The following is a 15885-nucleotide window of genomic DNA, read 5'->3' as shown; positions in this document are numbered from 1 at the left end:
GCCATATAGAAAGGAAGTAAGAATCTGTGTAAACAGGAAGTAGAGAGTCTTGTTCACCCCAAGGACAGAGTCCTAAGGTATCATTGTTGAAGGCTCTTTGTCTGCACCAGAGCTGGTCAAAATTATTTGAATGTGTTTTAAAACCCAAAAGATGGATTCATTTTATTTTTTTTAAGAGAGAATTTCTTGTGAAAATATGATTGTGATTTTGTGATTTTTTTTTCAATTTTTTCAAAACATTCTGGGGCAGCAGCTTTCAGGGGAAGAATTCAGCCTGCTGGTTGCACTGCAAAAACGTTATGGGTTCCCATTTTTCACGTTTTGCGACTTTCACCTGGCTTCGTTTTATGGCATGACTTTTTTTCTCAAGCAGAAAATTTCAAGAAGTGAAATGCTGTTTTCTTGCAATCTTCCTTTAACTTGAAATTTTCCCATTTCAGAAATAATAATCATAATCAGGTTTAACAAGACTCCTGTTTTGAAGACTGGTTTCAAAACCAAGTCTGAAGAAAATTCGGAAAAGAAAACCTGGGTTTTACCAACTATAACGAGAGAGAGAGAGAGAGAGAATGTTTTTCAACAGGCTTCAAAAAAAAAGGAAGGTTGGCCCACTGGTTAGGGTATTAGCTTCAGACTTAGAAGACCCACTGCTACTGATTTCTTGCTACCAAGTGTGCTTAGTCTCTCTGTGTTTCCTTTCCCAATCCATGTAATGCGGCCAACAACACTGTCTTCCCACACAGGGGTGTTATGAGGTGCTCAGATGCTATGGTAATAAGGGCTAGAAAAATTTATCTAGATGTTTTTTTCTGATTTTTGCACCAATGCATGTCTCTGATTCTGCAGCTAGCCCCATGCTGGCCCAGGGGTCAAATTGCAGTCTTACCAGCAGGTTTGGCTCTTCCTGATCCCACAAAGACTTAAAAACAGGCTGAACTTTAAGGGCATGAGCAGTCGCATGGGACTACCTTTGTTTTAAGCCTTTGCCAGATTGGGGCCAAACTCTGCAGCATCCTAAGCACAGCATTGATTTGCACTTGTGTTAGATTCCGAACGTTTTTTTTACAACGAATTGGGCTAGAGATGTACTTTAAAAAATAAATAAAGCTTAAAATGTGCAGCTCCTTCTGATCCTGATTGGAGAAGGACTGATGCTGTGTTTATGTGTACTACGCTCAACTTTGCATAACCATGAAAACTCGGCCACATTTTACAGGTGCCTTTTTCTACACAGCTCTGCTGCCTGTTCCCCTTTACTCTGCATCCTTCCTAAAGGGCAGTGGATGTGCTCCAAGGACAATGAAAGCACTGCACCAGGCAGCACAGATTAATACAGGGCAACTAATACCAGATAAGCTTGATGGCATTTTTAATTGATGTTTAAACATTAATATAAGAAGGGAATGGAATAAGATATTTGGACTTTATTGAACGGGAGGCAGTGAGGCCTAGTGGATTGAGCACTGGATTGGGACTCAGGGGACCTCCATTCTATACCTGCCTCTGCCACTGGCCTACTGTGTGACCTTGGGCAAATCCCTTCACCTGCCCGTGCCTCAGTTTCTCTACCTCTGAAATGGGGATAGTGAACTAATCTCCTTTGTAAAGTGCTTTAAGATCTCTTATGAGAAACACTGCATAAGAGCTAGGTATTATTATTGTTATAAAACATTTGACACATTATTTTACAACATCCTAAAACTTAAATTTAAAACTGAGATCGAAATTATCAGCAGCTGTGAATCAGCTTTTGAAGTGAAAGGAACTATGGCAGTTTACACCAGCTGAGAATCTGGCCTTCAAGCCAAATTGGCTGGGATCTAAACATTGTCACATGGACTGAAGGTTGGTTGAAGGATTGTAGACAAAAGTGCCGTGATAACCAGTGAGGTATCAAGACAGAGGACAGTATCTAGTGGACTCCCATAGGGACTTATATTAAGTTGGATCTTATTTAAAATCTTCATCAGCAAGCTGGAAGGAAGGACATGTAGAAAGTGGTCATCATGGGGTTAACCGGGCTCTCCAAAGTATTGTGGGATGGAGCCATGCTCCACCTCTCCTGGTTTGCAATTGGGATTACCCCTCCCAATACACCCTCTGTGTTGCAATGCAACTGAATAAGGTAGCAAGTTCCCAGTCTGCAGGCTCATGAGGACAGAGTTTGTTTTTGTTGCACTGAGCAGCCCTTTTACAAAAGAATACACAGCATGTGTTTTAAGGGTGCAACCCACTCTGGGCAGTGGCCAATGCACCGCCTAAGCCTCACTTAAGATCTCAAAATAGGAGTAAGTGGGACTTTAGGTGTCTCACGGGTGTTGTGCTGGCTCTGTGGACGGGGATGAACTTTACTCCCTCTCTGCAGAAGATACTACATGGTAAGCATTGCACTATTGTATGGGCTGCTGGGAACCAGCTAAGCATAGGTCGAAAGGTTGCCCAGAGCAGTAGCTGTGCTGTGGGCTAGTTTGATGCCTACACAAAAGTCCCTTCTGATTCTCCCTTTAAGTTTAAAACAGAAGCTGTCTCTTTATGCTTTCTAAGGGGAAAAAAATTCAAAGTGGTGCATGGGGATAGAGCAGCTTTGCTAATGTTTAAGTCAATGGATGTTGGGTGGCTAAATCTTTGTGCAGTGCTTTGAAAATTTCTGTGTAAGGTTCTAACGGCACAGAAGCACTGTGATGAGCCTCTGGCTTCCTCCGCTTACATGTCAATGATGCTAATACTGATTCTGCCTACCCGTGTGACAAGGAGTGGATGTGCTTCTATTGGCATCTTTTCTTTGAAGTGAAGGGAAATCCCAAAGCTTTCATTCTGATAGTGGAAATCCTGCTAAAAGCTTGCTTCTCTCTGACCCCCCCGATATAGGCCTTGCTAATCCAGTCTTGCTTGCAGTACCAGAAGTTCTCTGCCTATTTTGACCTTTCAGGGGAAGGGAGGTGAGTCCAGCTAGAAACAAATGAGAGCTGGTCCCCCTCAAACTAAGAGGTTTGTGTTCATTTCATTTGTAAGTTTCTTCTCTTTTTGCATGACTGATGCTGCCTCCAAAATGCCTCTGACGTCACCATTAGCTAGGTAAGTCTTCTCCAGAACAGGTCTGGCTTCAGTTTGATGAATCAGGACATTCATAAACAGTGAGCTTGTTACCCAGGGTTGATGAAAGCCGGTGAATTACTGCAATTGTCCTAGTCCCTGCAGCCAACTCTCAGTAAAGAGTGTTGGCTTTGTTCTTCTGGTACCTACCAGACATGGTCCCCATTCACCGACAGTCACTGCTCACCTAAGCCTCTAGAGTCATTTCCCTGGTCCAAGTGTAGGACCGTGCAGCAGTATCCCTGGTGCCACAGTGTGAAGCCTGGTTTAAACAGTGACTGCGATCTGTACTCCCCCTCTCGACAGCCCTCTCCACTACAGCACAGAAGCCAGGAAGTCCTGAATTGTCCATGAGTTTTGGAGAGCTGCAAGGGACACGGGAGCTGCCAAGCCATGGATTTCCCTGAGTTAAGCCAGGGAATTGAGTGATTAGGGCTCAGTTGCCTTTGGGCCTGAAAGAGGCAGTCAAGCACCATTGCGCTGCTCAGGGCTCCTGCTCCTTCCTCTTTTCACCCCCCTGATGGGGCTAAACACGTTATCTCTGCCTGGGGAGAGCCAGACTCTTCCACAGAGAACTGCATAACCCCCCGCCATGGCAGGGGAATGGTGTGAGGGTCTGTGGACTGTTTCTTTAAATCTCTAACAGGGAAACCAGGCAGCAGGGGCTGGGGAAGGTGCTGCAGTGAAGGAGACAGAGTGGGAGACCCACTAGTAATAGTGATGCTGTTTCCTTATTCTAACCAAGTCCCTTGTTCAGTGTTAGCAGAAAGCAATTCTTTCTGTGACTCTTTAGTGTCGTCATGTGAGGTGGGGTCAGACCGGCTCGTTTGGAACCAGTGTGGATCAGACGAAACAGGAAGCCAAACTCCCCGAGGCTTTTTCGGTGGATAAGCCCCTGGAGTGGTGTTAGCAGAGGGAGAGCTTCCTACTGGCTTCTGACCCAATGCTGAAGTTTAATGGAGAGTGCAGACTTATTCTGGGATTGATGCATCGGGGAGGGACTCCAGAAATATTAATACAACATTTGCCTTTGCCACGAAAGGAGGGATTGTGTGGTATTGTTCCTAGAAGCTATGCAGAGCATGACCTCTCAAAACAGAACGTAATACAAAACGGGGGGGGGGGTCTTATGCCCCGGCAGAGCTGTAAGGGTGTAGAAGGTTGGAGAAGGCATTGGAAAGACGATCCTAAAAGGGCCCTACAAGAACAAGCACGGCATTGGGACTGTGGCCTCAGTACAGAAGGCGCCATAAAAGAGCATCTAGTGGTTGGGATTTTCAACAGGAAACATTCAGGATAAAGGCCGGAAGCTAGTCCAAATGTCAGTCTGATGGCCCTGCCTAGGGCAGGGCTTAACACAGGCTCATGCAGATCTTGCCGCATGACCAGGAATACACAGCCTCTCATACCCAGAGCAGTACCCCAGAGGCCTAACGAGCTGGCATCGAGCAGTCTATGCTGTGTTGTGTTTTGCCTTTGCCAATACCTGGGGCAAGAGAGCCACATACGCCCCCAGGTGACAGTATAGCAGGGAGGAGGCTGGGCTTAGCAGGGACACTGCTAATCGAGGGCACAGGACATCTAGAGCAGAGCAGTCAGGAGGAAAGGTGGGCTCAGGCAGGAGCTACAGAATCACCCAAGAGAGATGCCCATAGAGAGAGAAGGCTGGAGTGAGTGAAAGAATGATCGTGTGATTGAGGCACTAGGCTGGAACTCTGCCATGGACTCCCCATGTGACCTCTGGCAAGTCATTTAATCTCTGGGCCTCAATTCCCACATTGTAAAGTGGGGATCATAATGTGTCCTTCCTCCAGCCCTGTGCCTGTCTTTCTTGTTTAGTCTGTACTATCTTCAAGGACTGTGGTCTGTTCTGTGCACAGTCAGCGCCTAGTGCAACAGGACCCTGATCTCTGTGGGAGCCACTAGCTGTAACCAGAAAAATCAGTTTCAGAGTAGCAGCCGTGTTAGTCTGTATTCGCAAAAAGAAAAGGAGTACTTGTGGCACCTTAGAGACTAACTAATTTATTAGAGCATAAGCTTTCGTGAGCTACAGCTCACTTCATCGGATGCATTTGGTGGAAAAAAAATTTCCACCAAATTTTTCCACCAAATGCATCCGATGAAGTGAGCTGTAGCTCACGAAAGCTTATGCTTTAATAAATTTGTTAGTCTCTAAGGTGCCACAAGTACTCCTTTTCTTTTTGAGAAAAATCAGTGTAATTTTGGGATCATTCCTGTGTCTTAAAATAAATGTTTAACTCATTGGAAAATAGGATGGCTTTGTCTTTTATCTGAGTTCAGCTTCTACTCTAGCTCTGGCTGCAGCAATGGTGATTGATTCTCCACCCCTAGTATCACTGCCCTGTCGGCACCGATTCCTTTGCAAGGGCTGTATCTGAATGGAAGGATGCGTTAGCGTCTTGACAAAGAGGGAAACACTGTAACAATTTCTCTGTCTTCTGGGCAGGGCAGCTCTGTACCATTCATAATCTGCACTGGGTGCCTGTTGGAAGGACCAGAGGGCACTTGCTGGGTGGCTAGACTGAAGGAACTAAGGATTATAAATCATTCACGTCTACATAGACAAGCCCTGACATAACCTTAGTTGGAGCTGAAACTCTTGCTATAATCCTACAGAGTCTTTTATCATGTAACAAATTTAGCACCAGATTCTGCAACTCTTACTAATACTGACTCCTCACTTGAGTAAGTGCGACTCCCCATGAGTATGGGCTGCCAAATCTGGCCCTTAAACAGTAAACTTTCAATAATATGAAAGCAAAACTTACCATGTCTCTTGGGTCCTCTCTACTATACTTTCATCTTTGGGCCTGTGTTTATTTCTTGAAGCATTTAAGTCTGTTTTCCTCATATTTTTAGAGGCTCTTTAATACTTTGTATTGTTCATGTTTTATTTTATCTTCTTATTTATTTTCCTCTAACGCCAACCTTCTTTCATCTCCCTAAGACTTTTTTTTCCCCTCTCCTGATTCTGAGTCTCTCTTTAGCTTCTTATTTTTCCCTTTAAGTATTCTTTTGCTTATTTGGTATTGTAACAAATCAGTGTAGGACTTCATGGTTGTCACTCTGCCGCCCACCATGGCTGTTGGGAACTTCACAGTGACAGCACGGAGAGACCTCAGCTCCTAAACCTCAGGCCTCTATCACTTCAGTTAAGGGAGAATCGCTGTTAGCTCTTAGAGCCTATGACACACAGGTAAGCAGTTCTTATTCCATCCAGCAGAAGGCAGTGCTACACAGGAGCCAGTTCTTGAAAGTAGTATATGTAATAATATTTGTATACATCTGATACTTGGCTTTGATTTTCTCCTCCTCCCTGTGGATAAATGTCTCCATCTTCTTTAAACCATCTTTCCCCAGCTTCTTCCTAAATTTCTTCCTTCTGTCTCCTTCTGTATTGGGGTTCCTGTCTGTGGGTCTGATCCTGCACCGGTGCAGATAAAGGCGCCTGACGGGCTGGTGAGCAGTGTGTGACACTAGCAATGCCTCGTAATGAAGTGAGCAGAGGAGAGCGGGCACTCGTACTGAACTCACGGGTGAGGATTCTGGCCCCAGTTCCCACCCCTATGCACTGCTGCAGCACCATGCAGGATCCACAAACAGCCCACGAGTGGTCCAGGGAGAATTTCCCCAGCACCAGCACAGCACGTGCCAAGTGGCAGGAAGGGGTGTTCCCTGCCGAGAGGCAGCCCTCAGAATCCCAGGGCCATAAGGACCACTGGAAGCCACCTTTACCTCCAGGACTTGGGCTGCTGCTCCTCCAGACATGGCATCTCAGCCACTGTGTCCACCCTACACCCTGAGCCACTGAGCTGCCTGCTGAGAAGGACACTGTGTTCTTAGAACATGCACAACCATGCCTGCCAGTGGCTGCCCCGCTGCCCATTTCCTCTAAGGGTCTGAGCCTGCTCCCCTCACCAACAGTGAAGAGTTTGTGTGTGTCTTTAATGGCAGGCCCCAGTGCACCTCTTATGCCCCCACCAGTAAGACACAGCTGGGTGACTACAGAATAATTGTGAACGCTCCGAATGGCTGCTGTGCATGTCGTCGGCATCACCCAGGCTGCATTTAAAGCGCAGGTGTGCTCTGAAAAGTGACAGAGAAATGTTCTCATTCTGCTCTCCCCTGCTTGTTGTCTCGGTGATTCCAGCTCAAACGTGCTAGTTTGATCCCAGTTCACAGGGAAGCCAATGGCTTTTTGAGGTGCCAGCTCTGCAAACTCAGCCTGGGATTCATGGTTCCATCAATGCTAAGAACAGCAGGGACCACTATGACCATCTCATCTGATCTGAATAGAACAGGCCAGAGGACATCATCCATTGATCTGTGCCTCAAGCTCATCACTTCTGGCTGAGTTGCAGCATCTCTTGATTTAAGAAGGCACTCTTAGTTATAGTTGTTCCAATGGTTAACTACCCTCACGGTCAATAACGTGCGACTGTGTCTACACTTGGCTTTTCCTTAACACTCCCCACCATTCTCTCGCTGCCTCAGCCCACCAGAGACAGCAACTGTGGGGGAGCTAATGTAGACTGGACTCAGGGGCAGGTCCATCCTGCTCCAAGCAGACTTAGACAACACAATGGTAAAAATGTCTAAGCCTTGTATGTGCCCTTGCACAGTTGTATTAATTTATGTGGAATAAAGACCCCCAAAGTGTCAAAGGTGTTACCATGACCCTGAAACCATCCAATATTACAGTTTTAAACAAGGTTCACGGTTTAGTACACAGTAGGGTGACCAGACAGCAAGTATGAAAAATCAGGATATGATAGGGGGTAATAGGTGCCTATATAAGAAAAAGCCGCAAATATCGGGACTGTCCCTATAAAATTGGGACATCTGGTCACCGTAGTACACAGAGCCCCCAGCCTGCTTAGTCCCATGGCAAACACACCATTAAACATCCTTTTAAGCCTTTTATTAAAGGTACAGAAAAGGTGGAAAAAAGTTAAAGCACTGGAAATGTAAAGTATTAAGTAAGGCTGTCGTTTTAACAACCTCTCAGGTTCTCTTTCTCTTTACAGCAGGTCCTCAAGGAATCCAATTGGAAGCACTTGGAGGAGAAGAAGGTGATCAGGAACAGTCAACATGGATTCACCAAGGGCAAGTCATGCCTAACCAACCTGATTGCCTTCTGCGAAGAGATAACTGGCTTTGTGGATATGGGGAAAGTGGTGGACATGATATATCTTGACTTTAGCAAACCTTTTGAAAGCTTTTGGTCTCTCACAGTATTCTTGCCAGCAAGATAAAAAAGTATGGATTGGATGAATGGACTGTTAGGTGGATAGAAAGCTGGCTAGATCATTGGGCTCAACGGGTAGTGATCAATGGCTCAATGTCTAGTTGGCAGCCGGTATCAAGCAGAGTGCCCCAGGGGTCGGTCAGGGGGCCAGTTTTGTTCAACATCTTCGTTAATGATCTGAATGATGGGATAGATTACACCCTCAGCAAGTTTGCAGATGACACTAAACTGTGGAGAGAAGTTGATACGCTGGTGGGTAGGCATAGGGTCCTGAGTGACCTAAACAAATTGGAGATTGGGCCAAAAGAAATCTGATGAGGTTCAACAAGGACAAGTGCAGAGTACTACACTTAGGATGGAAGAATCCCATGCACCACTACAGGCTGGGGACCAACTGGCTAAGAGGCAGTTCTGCAGAAAAGGACCTGGGGATTACAGTGGATGAGAAGCTGGATATGAATCAACAGTGTGCCCTTGTTGCCAAGAAGGCTAAAGGCATATTGGGCTGAATTAGGAGGAGCATTGCCAGCAGATTGAGGAAAGTGATTATTCCACTGTTTTTGGCACTGGTAAGGCCACATCTGGAGTATTGCATTCAGTTTTGGACCCCCTGCTACAAAAAGGATGTGGAAAAATTGGAGAGAGTCCTGCGGAGAGCAACAAAAATGATCAGGGGGCTGGGGCACATGACTTACGAGGAAAGGCTGTGGGAACTGGGCTTATTTAGTCTGCAGAAGAGAAAGATGAGGGGGGATTTGATAGTAGCCTTCAACTACCTGAAGTGGGGTTTCAAAGAGGATGGAGCAAGGCTGTTCTCAGTGGTGGCAGATGACAGACCAAGGAGCAATGGTCTCAAGTTGCAATGGGGAGGTCTAGGTTGGATATTAGGAAAAAACTTGTGGCACCTTAGAAACTAACAAATTTATTAGAGCATAAGCTTTCGTGAGCTACAGCTCACTTCATCGGATGCATCCGATGAAGTGAGCTGTAGCTCACGAAAGCTTATGCTCTAATAAATTTGTTAGTCTCTAAGGTGCCTCAAGTACTCCTTTTCTTTTTGCGAATACAGACTAACACGGCTGCTACTCTGAAACCTAGGAAAAAACTATTTCACTAGGAGGGTATTGAAGCACTGGAATGTGTTACCTAGGGAGGTGGTGGAATCTCCATCCTTAGAAGCTTTTAAGGCCTGACTTGACAAAGCCCTGGCTGGGATGATTTAGTTGGTCCTGCTTTGAGACTGTTGGGCTAGATGACCTAATCTTCTATGATGCTATGATTTATATGTAGAGAGTCTTTAGAACAGTGGTGGGCATCCTGTGGCCCACACCACTTCCTGCAACTCCAACTGGCCAGGAACAGAGAACCACGGTCACTGGGAGCTGCAGGCAGCCTTGCAAATGTAAACAAACTGTCTGGTGGCCCGCCAAGAGATTACCCTGATAGGCCATGTGCGTCCCCTCGGGCTGCAAGTTGCCCACCATTGTTTCAGAAGGAAAACCCTCTCCTTTGACAGCTTCTTCAATGGTAGTAACTGTCCTTTGTGGGGAAAGGATGAAAAGTTAGTTAAGATGTTGTTGGTAAAGTCCAGTCCTGTTTCCTAGGTGACCGAAGAAGAGAAACACAAGAGAGGAGAGAAAAGAATGGCAAAGCCAGAGAAAGCAATCCATGCCTCTGGGGTTGACTGTCACTTGCAACCTCACTGCTGGAAAAACAGGCACAGCACTTGGTTTTATTAGTCACTCTGAGACCTGAAAAACTCATAACAGCATCAGGCTTTTTAGGGCATTGCATTTAGCTGCCTTGTCCTGGTCCCAGGCTCACAGCAGTGTTCCAAAGTAGGCAGCCTTGGCTAGCTAAGCTTGACTCTTACTAGGCAGAAGGAAAAGGGAGCGAGAGAGGACAGAGTTTGGAATAAGGTGGGGAAGGAAAGGATATGCTGCGAAGTGCGGGGGGGCAGACAAAGTCTCATATCCCAGAGGGTGTTCGGGACTTTGCAGATGCCTAGGGAGGGGTGGTGTCATCCGAGTCCCATTCTCTATACCAGCCTGGTCAAGACATCTCTCAGGATCAGGATGATGGAGGCCCAACGGCATTCCAGTAGATCCTGGGGTCCCAGGAGATGACAGGGGTGGCAGCCATTGGGAGAAGCTGGCTCCTTCCCCTTCTGTCAGACATTGTTCCTTCCCTTCCCGTTCCTTTTTTCCCCCCAAAGTCTTTTCTTTTAAGGTCCCCAAGAGAGAGTGATGAGGCAATAGCCCAGGCCCCCACCCAGTAGCGTAGCTAGTGGGGGAGCGGGGCAGCGGCCACTCCCCCACCAAGCAGAAGTGGAGCCTTTTTAATTACTTGGCGCCTTTTAAATTTTTACTCACCCAGCAGCGATCCGGGTCTTCGGCGGCGGGTCAGGCGGCGCTCCAGGTCTTCAGCAGCACTTCAGCGTCAGGTCCTTCACTCGCTCCGGTCTTCGGCAGCATTGCGGTGGCAGGGGAGGGAGGGTCCTTTGGTGCCGAAGACTGGAGCGAGTGAAGGACCCAATGCCGAAGTGCTGCTGAAGACCCGGAGCGCTGCTGGGTGAGTACTAACAGGTGGTGCCTTTTTTTTATCTCCGCTCCCCCTGTTTTTTCCGTCTGGCCCCACTGGCCCCATCAGTTTTCCATTAATTAGGCCGAATTTTCAACATTTCAGTTTGGCTTCATCGAGTTCTGATTCCAAATGTTTCTCATTTGCTAGGTGTGATTGTACCATAGTCCCTGAGTTATAGTAGGAGGCCACACTGTTTGGACTTGTCTTTGTCTCTCCCTTTTGCCCCTTTTCCCATCAACATTTATCGCTATAGGCTATTGGGATGTTTTATGAACTTCCACTGACTCCTTTTGGGCAAGCTCACAATGAGGATAAATCTGTAGGACCAGTGATTACAGTAGGACTCAGGCTTTTTCACCCTGCTCTGAGCAGGGCCAGACATCACAATGGTAAAAATGTCTGAACCTTGTCTGTACCCTAAGACGCCTGCCAGGACTCCTACCTGCAGAGCTGCACAGTGGTGGTGCAGTGGTGGAGATTTCCTGGAAACTGCTGGTGTAGACAAGGCCTGCAAATCACAGCTGGGTTCTTTCCAGCACATTCATCATCATCAATTAAAGGTTCTGCCATTATATCTGCATGACTGCATTGCCTCTAAATAAGGCCCTCAATTACTCATATTCAAGCCCCTAGTTCTCCTTAGGTTTGTACAGGAATTGGGATTTTGATAAACAATTCTCTTGATGATGAAGGAGATTGAACTCACTCAAACTCGACTGTGTTGACTCTGCAGAGATAACCAGAGCAAAGAGCAAAAAAAGTTATTTGTCATTCAGGTCATTATTAGATATGAATGAATATACAATGTAATGATAAGCATTATTGAGTCACTAGCTTTATTTGTGTGCTGTATAGCATTCAAGGCAGGGTGTAGTCTCTGGTAAACAAGGAAGACAAAGCAGGAACTCAAGCTGCGTGGAAGCCTGTTTGTTTCTGTCTATTCTTTGTGATTGTTGCATTTGATAAACACCTATTCTTTAAGATGGACTGTGATGACACACAGGAAGTAGATCTGCTGAGTAAGATTGTAGGATTTCTTAGCTTGTAAGCACTTTGGGCAGTCTACCTCTATGCATGTACAGGGAAAACCGCAGTGAGACCCTATCAGCACAACTGTAATGTAAATATGGAAAATAATAATAATTAGTTCAACTCACTGCCCATGCCATAAGTCTGCAGCTGTCCTATTGCATTCACTTCCCCCCGCCGCCCTCCTCGCCCCAAGTTTGCTGCTTTCTTGACTTCAGGACATCTAGCCATTAGGGCATAGCAACAGGCATATCTCATGTGCATGCATGATGAGATGATAAATTATTTGGTTGTTGGACAAAAATATAAGACCATAAAGCACAGATTTAACAACACCCCCCTGTAAGCATTAGCTTCCCTACAGTGAGAAAAATACAACAGAACATTTGATATTTTTCTCTATAAATCCATTTGGTGCAGGTGCCGCCCCTCAGTTAAACACAGAGGAAAACATTTTCCATTGCAGATCTTGAGACAGGCCTAAAACCTGGCATAGACTCCTGAGCCTCTGAACTGGTCAATGGTGAAATCCCTTTTGGGGTAAGGCAAACTGGCTTCTTTACATATTTCACTCCATCGAGGGAGGGGCTTTGAAAGATTCAGGGTCTGGGAACATTTTATTCCCTCCAGAGAGGAGCTGAGGGACAACTGAGCTTTTCAAAGCAGAGAGGTTGCCAGCCCTGGGGGCATTGTTGCTGAGGTGCGAAGGCTGTTTAGCAAGCTCAGTGGCGCAAGTACAATTCATTTCTTACCAGTACACTGCACCAGCCAAAGGGGGTGGGGGGGAATGTGATCTCCCCATGTGACCCCACCTGAGCCCAGGGCCCTGAGCTCTCCCCCTCTCTTCCCTATGATCCATCCCATGTTACCTGGGGGAGGTGGGGAGTGCTCCCAGTGGGTGGACAGGCACAGCTTCTGTTTGCGCAAAAAGAAAAGGAGTACTTGTGGCACCTTAGAGACTAACAAATTTATTAGAGCATAAGCTTTCGTGAGCTACAGCTCACTTCATCGGATGCTGTAGCTCACGAAAGCTTATGCTCTAATAAATTTGTTAGTCTCTAAGGTGCCACAAGTACTCCTTTTCTTTTTGCGAATACAGACTAACACGGCTGCTACTCTGAAAGCTTCTGTATGGGCTACTAAGAGAAGAGGACGGCTTGCTTTCTGGAACAATAGCCAGTTTACAGTCACACCTGCTTTGGGAATTGCCAGCAGAAGAGTTTCAAACCAGCTCCCTCTGACAGCAGAGAATATTTTTTTCAGACACCCTGGCAACCGAGCCCCATGCTGGCAGTCTCTCCAGCACGGCTGTACCACCCCCAGCCCTGCCACCAGCCCTTCCACACAGCTGCACCTCCTGAGTCAAGTCCAGAGGGTCTGTACAGCAGCCCCACCGGAGGAAAGGGCTGGGGGAGCAAGGCTGGGGCAGTACAGCCATGCTGGAAAAGCTGCCGGTGTGGGGCTCTGTTCCTTTTGCTACTGCAGTTTCCAGGAGAGTCCTGAACCGCAGGGTTCTCCTGGGAACCACAGTGGCAAAAGGAGCAGAACGTGGGACCGCCGGGCGGCCGCATGCCGGCAGCTCCTCTGGCGTGACTGTACCGCCTAAGCCGGGGTGGGCAAACAGTTTGGCCCGAGGGCCACATCTGGGTGGGGAAATTGCATGCAGGGCCATGAATGTAGGGCTGGGGCAGGGGGTTGTGGTGCGGGAGGGAGTGCAGGGTGTGGGAGAGGGTATGTGCAGGAAGGGGCTCAGGGCAAGGGGTTGGGGTGCAGGAGGGGTGCAGGAGGGGGCTCAGGGCAGGGGGTTGGGGTGCAGAAGGAGTGCGGGAGGGGGCTCAGGGCAGGGGGTTGGGGTGCAGGAGGGATGCGGGGTGCGGCAGGGGGCTCAGGGCATGGGGTTGGGGTGCAGGAGGGGTTTGAGGTGCGGGTTGCAGCCCAGCACCGTTTACCTGGAGCAGCACCAGGTTGGCAGCGGCTCTCAGCAAGGCTAAGGCAGGCTCCCTGCCTGCCCTGGCCCTGCACCACTCCCAGAAGCAGCCAGCACCATGTCCCCGCAGCCCCTGGGAAATGGGGGGGCAGAGGGTTCCATGCCCTGCCCTCACCTGCGGGTACCTCCCCGGAAGCTCCCATTGGCTGCGGTTCCCCATTCCCAGCCAATGGGAGGTGCGGTGGGGGGGGGGGGTTGCCTGCAGACAAGGGCAGCGCATGGAGCCCTCAATCTCCCTCCCCCAGAGGCTTCAGGGACCTGGTGCTGGCTGCTTCCAGGAGCGGCGCGGGGTCCGCAGCGCCAGAGGGGTGGCAATCCCATGGGCTGGATCCAAAGCCCTGATGGGCCGGATCCAGCCCGCAGGCCATAGTTTGCCCACCCCTGACCTAAGCCCTGCCCCCAGCCTTGTGCTCTCGGGGGGCTGCTGTACAGATTCCGGGCAGGAGACGCAGACACACAGCTGCGTGGAAGGGCTGTGGGCAGGCCTGTGGGCGATACAGCCACACCAGAGGAGCTACACATTCTGCTCCTTTCACCGCTGTGGTTCCTGGAAGAGCTCTGCGGTTCTGGGCTCTCCCGGGAACCACAGTGGTGAAAGGAGCAGAACGTGTGGCCACCGGGCAGCCCCATGCTGGCAGCGCCCTGTCCTCTGGTGGGGCTGCTGTACAGACCCCGGACAGGAGATGCAGGCATGCAGCTGAGTGGAAGGTCTGGGGGCAGTACAGCCACACCAGAGAGCTGCCAGTGTGGGACTGCCTGGCAGCCCCATGTTCTGCACCTCCTGTGTCTTTCTGGTATGTTGTACTGGCTATAAATAACTTACTGGTATGGTGCAGCGGACTGGACCGCCTTACTTGAACCACTGAGCAAGCTCCTCCTCTCCTTGACCCCTCAAACCCACACCTCTGTAACACTGAATTCTATGATGAGAAGGAAGCCTGGCTGGGGCCCTGCCCTGCTCTGCTTTCTACCCCTACCACACAAAAATCATGGAGCAAACCATGGGTCGGCATTCATTTGCATAGGCCCCTTTTCCATGCTGTGGCCCAACGCCCCACAGAGGGGGCAACCCCTGACAAGGGGATCCGGCTGCCACTGAAGTACAGCTTGATGACAAATGTGTTGCCAAGGAGCTACAGGGGCCCTGGAGCCAGTACAGAGCTACAGGACCTCACATAAAGATTCTCCATCGTGGGGTGATATCTACCTGAAAGGAAGGATTCTCTAATGATAAGGGCATTAGCCTGCCATTTGCAAAATCTGGGTCTAAATCTTTGCTCTGCCACAGGCATCCTTTGTGCCCTTGGGCAAGTCACTTAGCCTTACTGTGCTTCAGTTTTCCATCTGTAAAATGAGGGTAATAGCACCGTTATAGCTCACAGGTGAAGATGTAAACACAAAAGACTGAGGTGCTCAGATGCTATGGTAACAAGGTCATATAAGTGTTTAGGACAGATCACCTATTTTAGACCAGACTCTGCACTTCTGAATTCAGATTTTGCCAAAGCTGTGTTTTATTTGCAATCATTCTGCAATTCAGGGTCTGAAGAGAAAAATGGGGCGGAAAACAACAGGGCAGAAGAAAGTAGGCTACGATGAGCTGTTCTGCACTGTGGTTTGTGCAATAAGCGACCTCTGAGACATTAGCTACACCATGGCTTGCTGACACCTAAGTTGTTACCGTAGTCTATTGTTTTTTTGTAATTCTTGGACAAAGCTTTTCCTAGTCTCTTTGATGCAGAGGGGAAAGCTGCTAACCCTTTTGAGCAAGAGGCTCATCTGGTGTAAAATTGCACAAGGAAGCCAGTGGCACTATGGTGATTGACAGTGTCTGAAGAGCTGGCCAAATACTGTTAATACCACTCTCCTTTACAAATATCTGAAATGGAGACCCGGCATTCACCTTGATCAGAAATTTCATGTT

This window comes from Dermochelys coriacea, chromosome 9, assembly GCF_009764565.3.
Source record: "Dermochelys coriacea isolate rDerCor1 chromosome 9, rDerCor1.pri.v4, whole genome shotgun sequence".
Lineage (NCBI taxonomy): Eukaryota > Metazoa > Chordata > Testudines > Dermochelyidae > Dermochelys > Dermochelys coriacea.
The sequence above is the reverse complement of the archived record's forward strand: the minus strand, read 5'-3'. Positions refer to the sequence as shown.